At 36.5% G+C, this 6,488-nt stretch overlaps 1 pseudogene; it reads left to right on the top strand.

The window, feature by feature from the left end:
• Nucleotides 1–4,926: 4,926 nt before the first annotated feature.
• On the top strand, nucleotides 4,927–6,260 carry LOC102816038 (annotated as a pseudogene).
• Nucleotides 6,261–6,488: the final 228 nt, after the last annotated feature.

Genomic DNA, 6,488 nt, shown 5'->3' with positions numbered 1-6,488 from the left:
TCCATCTGTCTAACCCCTCACTAAAGAAATCTGCATTCTTCATCAGGGCTGTAGGGAGCATGATGTAAGGTTTTCCAACAAAAAAAAATTGAGGGTAGCAAGAATTTTGCTGGGAAACTTTGTGATTTTTGCGGTAGAATGATCTGGAAAGAAAGACTAGTATTTTTAAAAAAAATGAATTAAAATGTTGAAAACTTAAAAAAATAAAAAAAAAAAAAAAAAAAGTTTTTTCTGGGAAATGAAATTCTGGTACCAAATGATTATATCAAATTCCTGAGACATTTGGCTAAAGCTGTTTGAACATCAACCAGTGGTGCTTTTACGATCTCACCTGAGGGATATGTGACTGTGATTGAACACCTCTGTAGCTAGTCCTTGAAATCAATCATTTTAAGTCTCTGTATGCTGTAGGATCAGCACTGGACTGTGAACCACAAGGTCAGAAGTTCAAACTCACCAGCTACTCCTTGGAAACCCTATACAAGGTTGCTATGAGTCAGAGCCTACTCTATGGCACTTAACAATAACAACTCAATTATCAAGTCCATTTCCTGTCCCTAACTCATCTTCCTTGTAACTTACCAATCAAATGATGAAATGATAAGTCTTCGTTCCCTGAATTGTATCTGTCTTTGTTAGAAGTTGTTTAGTTGGAGTCATCAGATCTTGGTTACGTGTTCTGGTTTCTTCCTGAACTCAAATGTATCTTTAAAAAAACTCTTCTTAATCTCAGTTTAATGATTGAATGAGATGTTTTGCTATTACATAATAACAATTTAACCTAAAACATGCCTTCTAGTACTAACCTTGGATTTTCTGATTGAATTAGTCAAAAGACCTCTAAGGAAAAACTGTCTTGATTAATTAGCAAGACAACTGTTTGACTTAATGATGACTTTTAGGAGGTCAGTCACTCAAGACTCTAACTTCAAAAGAAGACCTTGGAAGCAATGGCCTGGGTGGGTCACTCCCACTCAATGGGTCCCAGAAATCTGGATCCCAAGAGCATTAAAATTGTTTCTCAAATGTTTTCATACCATCAGTCTGGTATCCCAACATATTCTCTGTTTCTTTACTGTGCTGTCTTCCAAGCTTTGGAAGTTGTCCTATCCTGTTTTGATGACACTGATCTCACAATTCTCCCCTTTTCTTCTAGAAGCTCTCTTTACATCTGAACTAGGGCAAGTTAGGGAAGGGGTTTTGACAGCTTCATAGGAAAGAGTGTTTGATGAGTGTTTGCTGGTGTTAGCAAGTTGACCCCTAATTCATAGAGATCCCATGCAGATTGGGGTAGAACCATTGTGATCCATTGGGTTATTGCTAAATTATTGTTCAGAATTATACAGACTGCAAGAAATCAGTGTACTTGCCATGCCATTCTGGCAAGGATACTTCTAAAGGAAAAATCCCACAAAGAAACTTTTATTAAAATATGTGGACAGGATTTCATTCTGAGAAGACTGAAAAACTTCTTTGTGTCTTATGCCTCCCAAGGCTCCAAGGCAAGTGACATTAAGATAAAAAAAATCAAATGAATGGGGAGAATGGGAAGGAAATCTTAGTGAATGTCAGAAAATACCTAAAATGGAAGTCAGTTGAGAATTAAGACCCAACAGTTAATGTCTTTCCCAGAATATGTAGTAGAGTTGGTGGCAGAAGTAAAATAAGGCCTGGAATAGCACATCTTTGGAAGTGTGTGATATAAATGACTGCCTGCCTTCTGTCCGTCTTTACCACCAATTGCTGTTGAGTTGATTCTGACTCATGGTGACCCCATGTGTGTCAGAGTAGAACTGCACTCCATAAGGTTTTCAGTGACTGATTTTTCAGAAGTAGGTTGTCAGGCCTTTCTTCTGAGGTGCCTCTGGGTTGATCTGAACCACCAATTTTTTAGTTAGCAGACAAGTGCATTAATTATTTGCATCCAAAGGACCACATTTTACCTGCAGGTAAAACAATAGAAATTCTTCATTTTGAAAGTGGAACTCTATCTGTGAATAATTGAGAATAGAAGAGCTGAGTCATGTTCACCTGAATGCTGACATTTGTCCCAGATTACTAAATCCCCACACACATTTTTCCTATCCTCTTTGGAGGGCAGGGGAATCTAGAAGAAAAAAACAACCTACAATTGCAGTGGAACCCACTCAAGCAACCTCAAAAAACAAAATAAAACAAAACAAAAAACCTATATGAAATACACACAACCCCACCCCATGCACCCTGTTAAAAGTAAGAATTGACAAGCAGAGATCATCAGACATCTGAAGACAATGTAAAGTGTGAGCAAGAGAAGGACCATGACAAACAGATTTGACCCAAAGAGAGGGTAGGGAGACATATGTGGGAGAAGGGAAAATCATCTGTCAACTAACTAACCAAACACCCTCTAATTAGAATGATGAAGTTGCATTTAGAAAATTAAATATAATTACTGAGGATGTTCAAGGGAAACACTGTCTGATCAACTTCCATGGCATGATCTAACCTGTGACAAAATGTGCTCTATGGTAAAAAAATAATGGCAGATTATGATTGAAGCTCATGTTGATGTCAAGACTACCGATGGTTATTTGTTTTGTCTGTTCTGTGTTGGCTTTACTTAAAACCACAACAGCCAGATTTGAGAGACATCTTATGCTCAGCACCAACAGGTCCATTAAATCTGGGAGAAAATGATGGAATTCATGACCTGAGAGGTGCAGACAAATGATTTGAAAGAAGTGGTCAATAAACTGATTCCAGACAACATTGGAAAGGATATAGAAAAGGCTTGCCAGTCTATTTACCTTCTCCATGATGTTTTAGGAGAGTAAACATGTTGAAGAAGCCATAGTTTCATTTGGAAAAAAAAACAATGACAAATAAAAGATCTTATATGTGGGGAAAAAAGTAATAGAAGGAATGTGTATTGATTGAATTGTGTCCTACAAAAGTAAGTATCAACTTGGCTAGGCCATGATTCTCAGTATTATGTTATTATCCTCCATTTTATGGTCTGATGTAATTATATTATGTGTTTTAAAATCCACCTCTATGATGATGAGGTAAAATTGTTATTATTAGGTGCCCTCCAGTTGGTTCTGACTAATAATGACCTGAGTACAACAGAATGAAACACTGCCAGGTCCTGTGCCATCCTCACAATTGTTACACTTAAGCCCATTAACGCTGCCACTATTCTGTTCAAATGACTGCCTCTTGGCCTATATACAGATTTCTTAGGAATACAGTTAAGTGTTCTGGAATAGCTACTCTTCACAATGTTATCCATAGTTTATCATGATCCACACAGTCAAAAACCTTTGCGTAGTCAATAAAGCACAGATAAACATCTTTCTGTTATTCTCTACTTCCAGAAAATACCCAACTTATATTAGCAATGCTATCTCTCATTCCACATCCTTTTCTGAATCTAGCTTGAACCTCTGGCAGGTCCTTATCAATGGACTGTTGCAATCATTTAAAAATTATCTTTAGCAAATTTTTACTTGCATGTGATATTAATGATATTGTCTAATGATTTCTGCATTCTGTTGGGTCATCTGTCTTTGAAATGAGCAAGATTGGAGGCAGTTAATGAGGTAGGATGCGATCTGCTGGATTAAGCTGTACTTTGAGTCAATCTCTTTTGATATGTAAAAGGTATTAAATAATAGAGCACAGACAGAGGGACCTGCTACCACCATTAAAGAAAAGCTGGAATTGGAAGGCATCTCTTTGGTCCAGAGTCACTGTACTGGAAACTTCCTACAACTAGTAGACACAGAGAGAACTAAAGCCTTTCCATAGAGCACCCCAAATTTGGATTTACAGACTCCTAAACTGTGAGAGAATAAATTTCTGTTTGTTAAAGCCATCTGCTTGTAGTATTCATTGATAACTAAGACAGAATGAAAGTTGAAGAATCTTAAAGAATATAAAGCAAAAAATGAGAAATTAAAAAAGAGGTTAAGTACTGCAAGACATCTAAAATTTGTAAAGTAGGAGCTTTACAAAAAGAGCAGGTAAAACATTTTTAAATTAAATAAATGTTTTAAAACAACATCAATAAAACAAAATAAAATTTTAAATGAATTAAATTTTAAAAATTAGTTTTCTTTTAAAAAGTTTAGAAGAGAAAAAACATTTTTCATTTATCAGATGCATAAAGTCTACAAATTAGGGGGAAAATCATTTATAGAAATATCATAATAGAACACTAAAGACAAAGAGAAGACGCTCAAAGTTTCCAGAAAAAATCTATAGCACATCATCCACAAAGAAAGACAATTTGGTTTCAATTAGCAATATTCAATTCTAGAAAAAACTGATGCAGTTCCTTTAAAAATTCATGAGAAACTAACTTTGAACCTAAAATCCAATATGCTGCTAAATTATGAATCCAGAGTGAAATAAGAAAGATTCAACTGCATGAATGAATCTCAAAAATATGTTGGTGTGGTGCTGTGGATTAATGTGCTGGACTGACTGCAAAGTCAGTTTGAACCACAAAATCAACCATTCAAGCACACCAGCTGCTCCTCAGAAACGCTATGAGCTCTGGTAGCGTAGTGCTTACGAATCAGGTTGCGAATCGCAAGGTCAGCAGTTCGAAACTATCAGCTGCTCTGCAGGAGAAAGATGAGGCTTTCTGCTCCTGTAAAGATTTACAGCTTTGGAAACCCGGTTCAGGTCACTATGGGTTGGAACCGACTTGACGACACTTAATAACAACAACATGGGTCAGAACTGACTATAGAATTTAACAACAATAACCTGCAGCCCAGGGTGTAGCATTTAGGCAATGTGGTCTAAACATTTGTGTGGTGGGGTGTGCACATGTGCATTTTTAGCCATGGTATTGCAGTCCTTTGGGGATACAAAGTTCGTCTTTGTCCACTGGTATGCTCATGACAGGTGCACTGACTTGCTCTCACCATATTGGAGCTGTTTGAAACATCTGTAGGCTACGCCATCTTTAATGTTTTAAATGAGAATAAATTTCAAGAAATTTTATGGAAAGGATTTTTCAATATACCAGAGAAAGCAAATAAAGTAGTAAAGCTAAAACATTTAAAAAAGTTTCAGGAAACAGTAGAAGCACTAGAAGCATTCAAAGCTCTAATGGAGGACAAAATCAATAAGTAACTGAAAAAAAGTTATAAAGAAAATTATAAAAGAAGCCCATGAACCCTTGGATATAGCTGATGCTAAACTGGGAGAAATCGTTAAGGAAAACCTGAATGTCAGTTGTATACACAATCCTATTGTTAATTAATTTATGAGAATAATTTGATCACAAATGGCAAGACTAATCCCCAAGCAAAATCATGTGAATATATCTTGGATTGGCCCATCACCTTTCTAGATACAGACTGAAATTTAGTGCTGATAAAGTGAATACAATGATTGTTCAGGCAATTCCTTGTTGGAAGACTTGGATAAAGAACCAAATAATTACACTATGTATTGTTGAGAGTGGTTACATTTCCCTGAATTAGAGAAAATTATTTCAGTTAATTTGATATACTGAAAATGTTTGCAGAAAGTTGACAATAGATTATGCTTCTGTCACACTTTCTAAGTTATGGTCAGAACATGTTGAAGCAGAAACAGGTGCAGAAGAAATATCTATGGTAACAGAGATTCCAGAAGAAGATATGTGTAACATTCTGCATCTCTGCACCCAGGTGATTTGAAATCACAGAAGACAGAACCCAGCCTTATGAATCGCTACACAATTAAATGATGGCCATTGCATCTAAAGTTACAGTCATGTTTGGGAAAATAGTTGGAGCATGACTTATTGTTCATGCAGGTTGTCTTTTGAATTTGGCCAAGCAGGTAACTTCTACCAGTTCAGATTTTTGGAGCAGAAGAGGTGTCTTCAGGGTCTTCAAGTCTAAACAGGTTACTTCTAAGTAAGATCTCATTTATCACACTTCATTTGTAGTCCAGGCAAGTCCTAAATACAAAGGCAAGAGTCTTGAATGCTGGCAGACAAAACTGTTTTGGCTCTCCATTATGAAGCTTTTAGTGAGGATTCTAGTTCTGCAATTAGGGTTAAGAACAGAGCCAAATTAGAGGCAAGGTTGAGGACTTTGGAAGATAGAGGGATAAGAAAAATAATTGGAAAAGGAAAGGAGCTAGCAAAAGCAGAAAAATATGAACATAAAGGTAAAGTGAACATTTATGATCCTTATGGTGATTCTACACTGCCAGTCTATGCTAAAAAACACAAGATGGAACAGGAAGATAAAGATGAAGAAATTGGGGACTCTTGGGCCCAGAGTCAGTGACATAGTCACAGAGAACTAGAGTGGAGAGTGAAGCATCCAGCGGATAAGAAGAGAGGGCATCTGCACAAGAACACCCACACTTGCAGATAATATTCTCTCTTTTTTTTTTAAGGTTTTTATTGTGGATTGAGTAACAGTTTACAGGGCACATCATCAGTTTCACATTCAACAATTCATATAACTTGTTTCATTACATTGATTATAATC

Source organism: Chrysochloris asiatica, unplaced genomic scaffold (assembly GCF_000296735.1).
Source record: "Chrysochloris asiatica unplaced genomic scaffold, ChrAsi1.0 scaffold00205, whole genome shotgun sequence".
NCBI lineage: Eukaryota > Metazoa > Chordata > Mammalia > Afrosoricida > Chrysochloridae > Chrysochloris > Chrysochloris asiatica.
Note: the sequence above shows the minus strand (reverse complement) of the source record. Positions and strands in the feature narration are given on the sequence as shown.